Below are 11,123 nucleotides of genomic sequence, written 5' to 3'. Positions count from 1 at the left end.
TAATGTCTTTAGTTCTCTTTCACTGTGTCAAGGTTTCAAAATACAGTAGTTGTTTGGGTCAAATTTGAATAAAGATTCTGTATCTAAACCCCATACTCCAAAAGCCTCCCTGAAAGAAAGCTTCCCTTAAGCCTTGAGGAGACAACCCTCTTGTCGCTTGGCTCTAGAATATGACAGCTTGCTTATTAAATTGTCACCTAGCATTTATCCATTTGTCCCTGACTTACAGAGGTCACAGAGCTACCGAGGATAAAGACTGAGTTCCAAGTTTTCTTAGGTGTGGTATGCCTTTCCTAGGAGATATGAACAAATGCCTATTTGACCCAATATGTTGTTAGAGAATCACCAACAACAGAACATATAAATTATTCTATCCAAGCCTACATTGGTGAACCAACAAGTTTGAAGTCTTTTACAAGAACACGGGCAAGCTATGGGCAGTTATGGCACCAAACGAGTTTTTCCCCTTCACTTAACAATCATTAACTGCTAATTTATCTCCAGCGACATGCTCTAGGTAGTTTGCTGTCTTTGCCCTGGCTGTTGAAAGGGTTAGAAAAAGCAATCTCTCTCTTTAAGAGGAAAATACACATGGGATGCTTTGAGGGAATAATTTCCCATCTCTGGGACAAGCTTATTTTTACCTTTACTGTTTAAATTTTATTTTTATTTTATGTTCATTGGTGTTTTGACTGCATGTATGTCAGTGTGAGGGTATCAGATCCCCTAGAACAGGAGTTGCAGACAGTTGTGAGCTGCCATGTGGGTGCTGGGAATTGAAACCGGGTTCTCTGGGAGACTGCTCTTAACTGCTAAGCCATCACTTCAGCCCCTTATTTTTTTCACCTTTATTGCCCTGCCTTTCACTACATATTTCACCCATGTTGTTTGGGTTTTGAAGCCTTCCAGAGACTCATAAGCACCGAGTTTGGCTGTCAGTTTTTCCCCTACAAACTCTGGCTCTACACAAATCTCGCCACACCTGTTTTGGGGCGTCCACTCATCCTACTTATGTCTCTAGTGCTATGATAAAACACCAAGAGCAAAAAAAAAAAAAAACACCAAGAGCAAAAATAATGTGGGAATGAAACAGTTTATTTCAGCCTACACTTCCAAACACAGTCCATCTAAGTAAATATGGGCAGGAGCCCGGAGCTGAAAAGGAGGCCACAAAGGAATGTCTGTCGTTTACTCTTACAGGGCTTGGCTTGCTCACTTTCACTGTGTAGCCTTGGTTGCCCTGGAACTTGCTTTGTAGACCAGGCTGTCCTCAAACTCACAAAGATCCACCTGCCTTTGCCTCCCCAGTTCTAGGATTTTCTTATACCAGTCAGGGCCACCTGCACAGGGATAGCACTGCCCCCATTGGGCTGGACCTCCTATATCAGTCATTAATCAGCTGCCTTACAGACTTGTCTACAGTACAGTTAATGGAGGCATTTTTTTAACTGAAGTTCCTCTTTCCAGATAATTCTAGCTTGTGTCAATTTGACAAAACAAACAAACAAACAAAAAAACAAAAAACAAAAACAAAACGAAACAAAAACTAAGCAGGATACTATCAGCTTTTTCTTTTTTCAGCATCTGACTAGTTTAGCATTTTTTAAACACAATTTACATTCCAGTCTAAATCATTTAGAGCCACAGAACATTTCCCACTCTATAAAAATCATGTCTGGTCTGGTAGTAGTGGTACATGCCTATGCCTTTAATGCCAGCACTTGGGAGGTAGAAGCAGCCAGATTTCTGTGAGCGGGAGGCCAGGTTGGCCCACAGAATGAGTTCTAGAACAGCCAGGGCTGCACAGAGAAAGCCTGTCTTGAAAAACCAACCCCAGCCAGGTGCGGTGGTGTACCCCTGTAATCCCAGCGCCACTCTGAGAGGCAGAGGTGGAGGGATCTGTGAGTTTGAGGCCAGCATGGTCTACAAAGTAAGTCCAGGACAGCCAAGATTGCACAGAGAGACTGACTTGGTAAAAATAAAATAAAATAAAATAAAATAAAATAAAATAAAATAAGGAAAAGAAAAGAAAAGAAAGGAAAAAAAGAAGGAAGGGAGGACCCCTCCCCAAGAGATCATGTCCTACCCATGAGGCACAGAAAGCCCACTGAATCCCTATTTCCTGCTAAATTAGCCTCTCTTTCTCCCTCCCCTCTGTCTTTCTTTCTGGCTGTTGCAGTTTGTTTCTCTAGAGCTGTGATAAACACTTTGACCAAAAACAATTTGGGAAAGGATTTATTTCATCTTATAGGTTACAGTCTATCAGTGGAAGCCAAGGCAGAAGTCAAGGCAGGACTTGAAACAGAAACTTTACTGGCTTCCTCCTCTGGCTCACTCAGATATAATTCCAGCTCCAGAGGTTTCAACACCTCCGCCTGTACCTGCACTCATGTGTACATGCCCACACTCAGCACATGCATACACATAATTAAGAAATACGGCCAATCATGAAAAAACAAATGAGAGGCCCAGAGTTCTAGTCCCAGCATTCACATCAGGAGGCTCAGAGTCATTTGTAACTACAGCCCCAGGGGATATCAAGCTCTTTTTCTGGCCTCCTTGGGGACCTGCAAGCATGTGGTGTATACACATACAAACACATCATTAAAATAAGTCTTCTCCAATTCAGGCAGTTCAGAGTAGTTCCTGATTACACTGGGCTGTTGCCTGCGTGCTGAATTACACACTTTCTTTTCCTCTGTATTAGATGTTGGGCCGCACAGAGGTTTTCTGTCATGTCTTCCTTTTCCTCTTTCTCCTCACTGTCCAATACTTCCTATGGGTTCTAAATTTCTGGAATCCCAGAAAAGAGTCCTTAGCACAATCTAATTTCTACTCTTTCTCTTATGCAAGAAACAACATACACACAGAGCCCACAGTGATGGAACTCACCTTTTAATCCCAGCACTTGGAAGGCAGAGGCAGATGGATCTCTGACTTCAAAGCCAGCCTGGTCTACAGAATGAGTTCCAGGACAGCCAGGGCTACATAGAGAAACCCTGTCTTGAAAAACTGAAGTTAAAAAAGAAGAAAGAAAAGAAATAATAAACTTATAACTCTATCTCATTATTTTCACCCACCTTATTGCAGATCACTAAAAAGGAAAAAACAAACAAACAAACAAACAAACAAACAAAAAACCCCACAGGGTAGAGAGATGGCTCAGTGGTTAAGAGCACTGTCCGCTCTTTCAGAGGTCCTGAGTTCAATTCCCAGCAAACACATGGTGGCTCACAACCACCTATAATGTGGTCGGATGCCCTCTTCTGGCACACAGGTGTACATGCAGATAGAGCACTCATACACATAAATGAAATTGTAAACAAACAAACAAACAAAATGCTGGTACCCTGTACTATGTGGCACCCTGTGGCTATGGTATTGTGCAGCCCTGTCTGGTCTGGATCAACATGTGCGCTGAAACTCACCAAAATCTGCTTGCTTCTTCCTCCCTGGTGCTGGGATCCAAGGTGTGCACGGTCACGCTGACTCTTCTTCATTTTCCTGCTAATTCAGAAGCCAGTGTAATGTCTCCCTTATGTGAGAACCTTCTCTCTGAGGTAGTTCAACTTCAGTTTCATGTCTTAGGGCAAAGTTCACATGATGCCATAGTCTGCTTACGATCCCATTCCACACATTCTAGTTGGAGAGGTTATAGTATATTCTCTGTTGTATTAGCTGTTTGAGGGCGGTGCTCATGCACTCAGGTGGTAGCTCCCCTCCCTTTTAATCAAGGAGATGTGTGTTCCATATCATAGAGAAAAGAACGGTCACTCATGGATTCTCCCACAAATCTCCACCTTCGAAGGGAGCAGCATCTCAGTTATATGCCTTATCACCCATGGGGACAAAGCAATGGCAACCAGAGCAGGAAGACATTCCCTATGCCATGGAGAAGGACAGCCATAACAGAATTGCCCCCAGGCTGGCTCCTGTAGCTTATCTTTGCTATGCTGTGGGTTCTTTTTCCCACCCTTTATCCACCCAGTTTCACCCCCTATCACTAGGTAGGAGAGAAAGGATAGGGGAGAAAGAGAGAGAGAGAGAGAGAGAGATCCTTGAATCTAATTTCTTTCTTTTTCTCCGTTGAGCTTGACTACTAATAAACTGCAACAACCCCCCGCCGAATGACCAGCAGCTACCCACACCACCTAATCGGGGCTCTAGAATTTATATACTGTTAGGGTTTGTGAATCGCCAAAAAAGACCCCAGACTCAGATGGTATGCAAAAAAAAAAAAGAAGGGCTAGTTATCTACAGGATGGTTGGTCTCTTTCCAGGCTTAGGACAGCATCCATTGCCCCCTCTTGACTATGTACCCCAGGTATGTTACCTCCCGCTGACACAGCTGGGCCTTCTTGGGCAACACTCAGTGGCCCATCCTGGACAGTTGCTGTAGCAGGTCGGTGGTCACTCGGCAGCAGGTCTCTGCATCTGGGGCAGCTACAAGGAAATCATCCATGTACCGCAAAAGACTGACACTTGGGTGAACTCAGGTCCCTGTGCAGTACCTCCTCAAAGATGGTAGGAGAGTTCTTGAATTCCTGTGGCAGCCTGGTCCAGGCACCTGTCCAATGAAGCCCCGCTTTGGATCATGCCATTTGAAGGCAAACAGGGGCTGACTGGCTGGGGCCAATGGCAAACTGAAGAAGGGGTCCTTGAGATCCAGCACTGTGTAGATAGTCCGTTTGGGTGGCAGGCTGCTCAACAGGGTGTTTGGGTTTGACAGTGTTGGGTGAATATTCTCTGGGTGAATATGCCCTGTTGCTGACTTCTTTCAAGTCCTGCACTGGACAATAATCATTGGAGTGTGGCTTCTTCACCAGTGGCAAGGGGGGTGTCTCACCCCAGCTGGCAAGGAACCAGGATTCCATTCCCAGAGGCGGTTGATGTAGGGGCATGATACCAGCCCAAGCCTCTCGAGGGATGGGGTTATTGCCTGATCCTCGCAGGGACAGTGTTAGCCCTCAGTTGCACTATAATGGGGACTGGTGTTTGGCCAGTCCTAAGTTGATCTCAGCCTATACTTCGGAAATGGTCCTTATCAACTCTCGCAGGAAAGCATCAGGGTTAGGGGCCCGAGTGGTGAAGCCTAAAGTTTATGCTCATCTTCCAGGACCAAGGTTAAAATATGTATTGGGCCCTTCCCATCTAGGACCTGCACTCCCTTGGGTCCAAAAATGGATTTGGGCTCCCATTTTGGTCAGGAAGTCATGGCCCAGGAAAGGATAAGGGCATCCTGATATGACCATAAATGAATGGGTTACCCATCCCATTCCCAAGTCCACCCAATTTGAGTGTCCATGGATAAGGCTTGGTGCCTGTGGTGCTCTGAACCCAAGTCTTTTTGTCTGAACAGGGTCCCATTGGTTGTCTTAGAACTAAATGTTGAGCTCTGGTGTCCACCTAGAAATATACCAGCTTCTCCTCCACCTTTAGGATTATCCAGGACTCATAGAGGTGTGTGTGCAAGCTCTGACATCCTCAATCACTGAGTTCTCCTAGCTCCAGGACCTTTGATTTGTTGGTCTGGGCTCTCTTGGGACATTCATTTTTCCACTGTCCCCTTTCCTTGCAATAATAGCACTGATCTTTTTCGATGGGTGGCCAGGGCCTAGTGTCCACCACCCTGAGGGGGGGGTCTAGCTTCCCCCTGGGGAAGAGACCACTTACTTCCTTCTCTCATATAGGCCAAATGCTTTAGCTCTTTAGTGTCACGTCAGTCAAGATGCCCTGTAAGCAGGATCTTCGCTAGTTTCCCGTTTTATCTGTTTACCTGCAAATCTATCTAGCCATTGGAGCTTACATTGGATGTCTGGGGCGGCCTGATTGACAAAAGCCATGTTGATGGCTGATTGGCTCTCCCTTGCTTCTGGGTAGAAAGGAATGTAGGTCCGGTAGGCATCCATCAGCCTCTACAGGAAGGCACCTGGGCTCTCATCCTCACCCTGAACTATCTGAGTCTCTTAGATAAATTTGTGGGCTACCTAGAGGCCTCTCAGGGCCCCCCCCCACCCCCAATGAGAATCTGACAATAGGCCTAGAGCCTCACCTTACCTGCAGCAGAGCTGTAGTCCCAGTCAGGTTGAGCAAGCGGAAAGGCTGCATCAGTATCAGCCTGAACCCGAGTGGGTAACCCATTGGTGCCAGAGCCAGTTTCTGAGCCACCCTGAGAAGGTGGTCCCTTTCCTCCATAGTGAAGAGGACCTGGAGCAGCTGCTGACAATCCCAAGTGGGCTGGTGGGTCAAATTCACGGAATCTAAGAGGTCAACGAGTACTGAGGGTTGTGGGAGAGCTAGGGTTCTGGTGTTTCCCGTTATATAAATAATCACTAGCAAAGGGCAAATGGGTCATGTACTGTCTCCCATTAGCGTTGGGGAGGTCCTGTGGACCTGAGGGGGAGAAGCACGATAGATTCTGCCTCTGCCTGATGAGCCATTCAAGCTCTGGGGTTAGGCAGGCTCACCAGAGAGTCTGCTTGGGGGGGAGCCCTTCCCCCTCCCCCACAGTGGCGGCCTTCCTGGAGAAGCTGGGGCCAGCAAGAGCAGGGACATATGGTGGGTGATAAAGGTCATTCTTCTCTGGGGCTGAAGGGAGAAGTATAGGGGGTCATTGTGGCAGTGCCTTTCAGGCCAGGATTAGGGAAAACTTGGGGTTCAGAAAAGGTTTGAGCCAAGATGGGGTGGGGGTCACTCCACCAGGTATTGCCTGGTGATATAGGGAATCTGGTCCAGGTGTCCTGGAGTCTAATAAACCAAAACTTTTACCCTGTAAAAAACGGTAGGCAAGTGGAATGTCCCCTTTACTGGCCAGCTCACCTTGAATGTGGGCTGTTCTTTCCTACAAAAGTTAGTTAATTTACCTGGGTGAACAACCAAAACTGAATCCTCCGTGACCTGGTTCTTGAAGTGATCCAGCACTAGATTCAAACGGGTAGATGAAGCCTGACCCATGATTGAAACCGATTAGTCCAGAAAAACCCACAGCAAGACAATGACAAGGAAGAAGACACTCATGAATAGACACAGACAGACTTTCCTGGGAAAATGAAAAAAGCAAAACCAAAAACCAGAAAGCAGCATCTCTTGGTCTCATTTTTGTGCACAAGATACAAAGAGACCTGATGCCAGCTCAGAAACCAGATGAGCATTTTCAAATTCTCCCAGAACCAGGTAAGGACCCGAGAGCCCTCTCCAGGTGTTGGGAGCACCCTCCACCATCCCTGGCCATTGGACTCTGTGCATGACTGCCAAGTCCCCTTCAGCCTCCAAACTGTGCTCAAGTGGTGACCAGAGCAGAGACAACAGAAAACATACACAGGGCGCCCAAAACACTTACCAATCAGCTTGGGAGAAAATAGGTCCCCTTGATCACTCAACTAGTCTTGGTAGGGGTTCTCAGTGATTCTGATGAGCCCCCAAATGTTAGGGTTTGTGAATTGCTGAAGACACCAGACTCAGATGGTGTGCAAAACCAGAGTGTTTATTCTGCAGAGAATTCCAGCATGCTGGGGTCACCTCCTTCACAAAATGGTGGCAACTCAGAAGTGGGCTGGAAGGCCCTATTTATAAGCAGTTAGGGGAATCAGGAATGATTAGGTGACCTCTGGTTTGATTGGTGGGCAGCTAGCCTAGAGGTATGGGGCCAATCAGGATTGGTCAGGAGCTCAGGGACTTTCCAAAGCAATTATTAAGTAACTATCTCTGACCCAAGCCAGGAGATGGGGCATATTCTGATTGCCTGCCCATCCCATATTCCTAGAAACCAAAACTGAAACTCAAGCCTAGTCAGATAAAGTTAAAACTAAAGCCTTTCATGAAGTCAGCCTCTTAAAAGTCCCCAGAATTCCAAATGTCAACAATTGCAGAAACTATCTGCAGCTGGCAAAATGACCCATCTGCTAGAGCACGAGGCGAATCACAGTGAGCTGCTATGCACAGTCTGAAGCCACCTCAGATCCCCACACCTGCGATTAAAACAAAATCACATTCTTAAAATAGTTCTGAGTTTTAAAGAAACCACCATAGCTCAGCTTCAGTTGCAGGTCTTCTCGCCCAAAGCAAGGCCTGTGCAACTTACTCCTCCCAAACTCTGTTTCCTCCCAGTCTCATCTTTGAGTCTGTTTCTCAACTGTTCAGGTACCAAGTGTTGCCTAACTTTTCCTGAGGAGATGTGAAAAAAAAAAAAAAAAGACAAAACAAACAAAACAAAACAAAAAACACCTATTCATCCTAAATAAAGCATCAATGGCATACTAAAGAAATGATTTCACCCAAGTCTAGCTTAAGCCAATGAAGGTTGCTTACAGGAGAATGACTGAGGGGTTACTTATGAGAGTGTGGGCAATGTGTGGGAGCTATATCACCCAAGAGTTTCTGCCCTCCTCCAGTAATTAATTACTTCTACATCCTTGAGTAAGGGAGGGCCATTGTACACAGACTCCAGAGTCCCCATTCCCATTAGAGGATACTTCCACCAGTGGGCCCTGTCTTGTGAGGGTCTTGTGAAGATAAACAGAGCTGCTCTGATTTCAAAATGGCAACTGCATGTCATGTTTGGAGGACAGAGTTCTACGTGGTTATGTAACTAAACTCTGGCCAGTAGAATATTACTGGGCAAGTCCTGTGATGTGATAAGGAAACTTACTTTTGCTTTTTTCAGCTTTGGTGGCTGGAATATGGATATTGGGCTGGAGAGGAGAATATGGATACAAAGTCTGGTCTTTAACAGCAGAAATAGATAAGAACTTTTTTTTTTCTTCTGAGACAGGGTTTCTCTGCTTAGCTTTGGCTGTCCTGGACTCACTTTGTAGACCAGGCTGGCCTCAAACTCACAGAGATCCACCTGCCTCTGCCTCCTGAGTGCTGGGATTAAAGGTGTCAGCTAGCATGTTTTTTTCTTTTTTCTTTTTGCCTCAAATACTGACGTTTCAATCTCTCTGCCTCAGCCTCCTGAAAGTTGGGATTCAAGGTGTGCATCACATCTGGTACAGCGGTGCATGCCTGTGATCCTAGCACTCAGGGAGGCAGAGGTGGGTAGATCTCTGTGAGTTTAAGGCCAGCCTGGTATACAAAGTGAGTCCAGGACAGCCAAGGTTACACAGAGAAACCCTGTTTTAAAAAACAAAAACAAAAAACAAAAAAAAAAACAACTCCAAAAAAGTGTGCATCATGATGCCTGGTCAATAATAATAATAATAATAATAATATTTTATATTAATCATTATATAATATATTTATAATATAAATATAATTTATAATTTATAAATATAAATAATTATATAATATACAATATATTATATATTAATAATAATATTAACATATTATTATTATTATTATTATTATTACTTATTCCAACAAGACCTAATCGTAAACAATAATGATATTATATAATAGTGGTTTCTCAAGGGTAGCAAATACTGGAAATACTGGGCTGGAGAGAATGCTCAGTGGTTAAGAGCACTGTCTGTTCTTCCAGGGAATCAGGGTTCAATTCCCAGCACCCACATGGTAGCTCACAACTGTTTATAATTCATGTTCCAGGGGCTCCAATACCCTTACACAGACATACCCACAATCAAAACAACCAACGAACATAAAAAACAAATTATTAAAAAAAAAAAAGAGTAGCAAATACCTATCACATGAAAAATACTTAGAAACAACCTATAGATTCTACGGTGTGGAGTTTGGCAATTACAATTGTTAGAACCAGCTACTAATCAAATATGGTGGCAAATACCTGTAATTCCAACAAGTGGAACACAGAGTGGGGGAAGACAGAGTTTGAAGCAATATGGACTACATAGTGAGAGTCTATCAAAAACCAAACCAAACCAAACCAAAAACCAAGCAAGCTGGGCATGGTTGCTTATAATCGCAGCATTCAGAAAGCTGAAGATTGCCTTGAGTTTGAGGCCAGCTTGGGCTATACAATGAGTTCCAAGCTAGCCAGGCTACAGAATGAGAAGAACCCTGTTATCAATCCCTCATGCACATCCCAAACTTGGGACATCAGAATTTCGAAGTCATTCTTGGTTACACGAAGATTAGTGTAGGCTACATGAATCCTGTCTCTTAACAATTAATTAGTTAACTAACTAGCCAGTTAGTTAACTAAAAATACATTTGTGGTCTGTGGTTTTAGATCTTTGGAAGAAAATAAAAGAGAAGTAAGTGTTCTTTAAGAAGGAATAGAATAAATCAGGCGGTGGTGGCGCCGGGTGTCCTTAATCCCAGCACTCCGGAGTCAGCGGCAGGCAGGTGGTAGAACTCTTGTCAGTTTGAGGCCAGCCTTATCTACAGAGCGAGTTCTAAGACAGCCAAAGCTATACAGAGAAACTGTGTCTCGATAAACAAAACAAAAGAATAAAGATTTAACAACAAGGTACAGGAACTTTTCCGTCCCACCTTAAAGCTTTTCATCCTCTCTTGGATTTGCTTGTCAGGCTGAACTGGAGCTTTCAAAGAGATTGTTCACTGTTTTCTTCATTTCGCCTCCCTCATATCTCATGCACCTTACAGTTCTGAAAGGAAACCAAGAATCAAAAGAGGTGAAGTCATTTGTTCAGCTGGGAGATGTAGCAGTGTGATAAGTCCGTAAGTGTAAGGCTGTCGTTGAACTATTAAGGCGAGCTTTATTTTGCTATGATTTGATCTTCAATCAATGTGCTTACAAAAGACTAATTTTTATTTCGCTTAAGACAAGGTCTCATATAGCCCAGGTTGGCCTCGCGCTCACTCTGAGGATAACTTTGAACTCCGAATCCTCATGCCTCCTTTTCCTAAAATGCTGGGGTTACAAACGCGCGCCCGTCTCAAAACTTTAGTTCTCTAAATGAACACTCGGTCACCAACAGAAAATGGCAGAAACACAGCCTACTGTACGCCATAATTTATTATCTGGATTTGTTTATTTATGCCTAGGACGGCAGCCAGACTTGTAGCAGGAGCTGAGCAGTGTTTCGGCACTCAACTGCAGTGCCTTGAACGACTGCTGGGGCGCTCTTCCTTTGATGTCTGGGCGTTCGTGTGTTCGATGATCTTTTGCGGCGTCTTCTTGGTTGATGTCTCCTGAGCGGCGGCGGCGGCGGTGCCAGGTCCTGGACTGAGTTAGCCCGGAG

This window comes from Meriones unguiculatus, chromosome 18 (genome assembly GCF_030254825.1).
Source record: "Meriones unguiculatus strain TT.TT164.6M chromosome 18, Bangor_MerUng_6.1, whole genome shotgun sequence".
Taxonomy (NCBI): Eukaryota; Metazoa; Chordata; class Mammalia; order Rodentia; family Muridae; genus Meriones; species Meriones unguiculatus.
The sequence above is the reverse complement of the archived record's forward strand: the minus strand, read 5'-3'. Positions refer to the sequence as shown.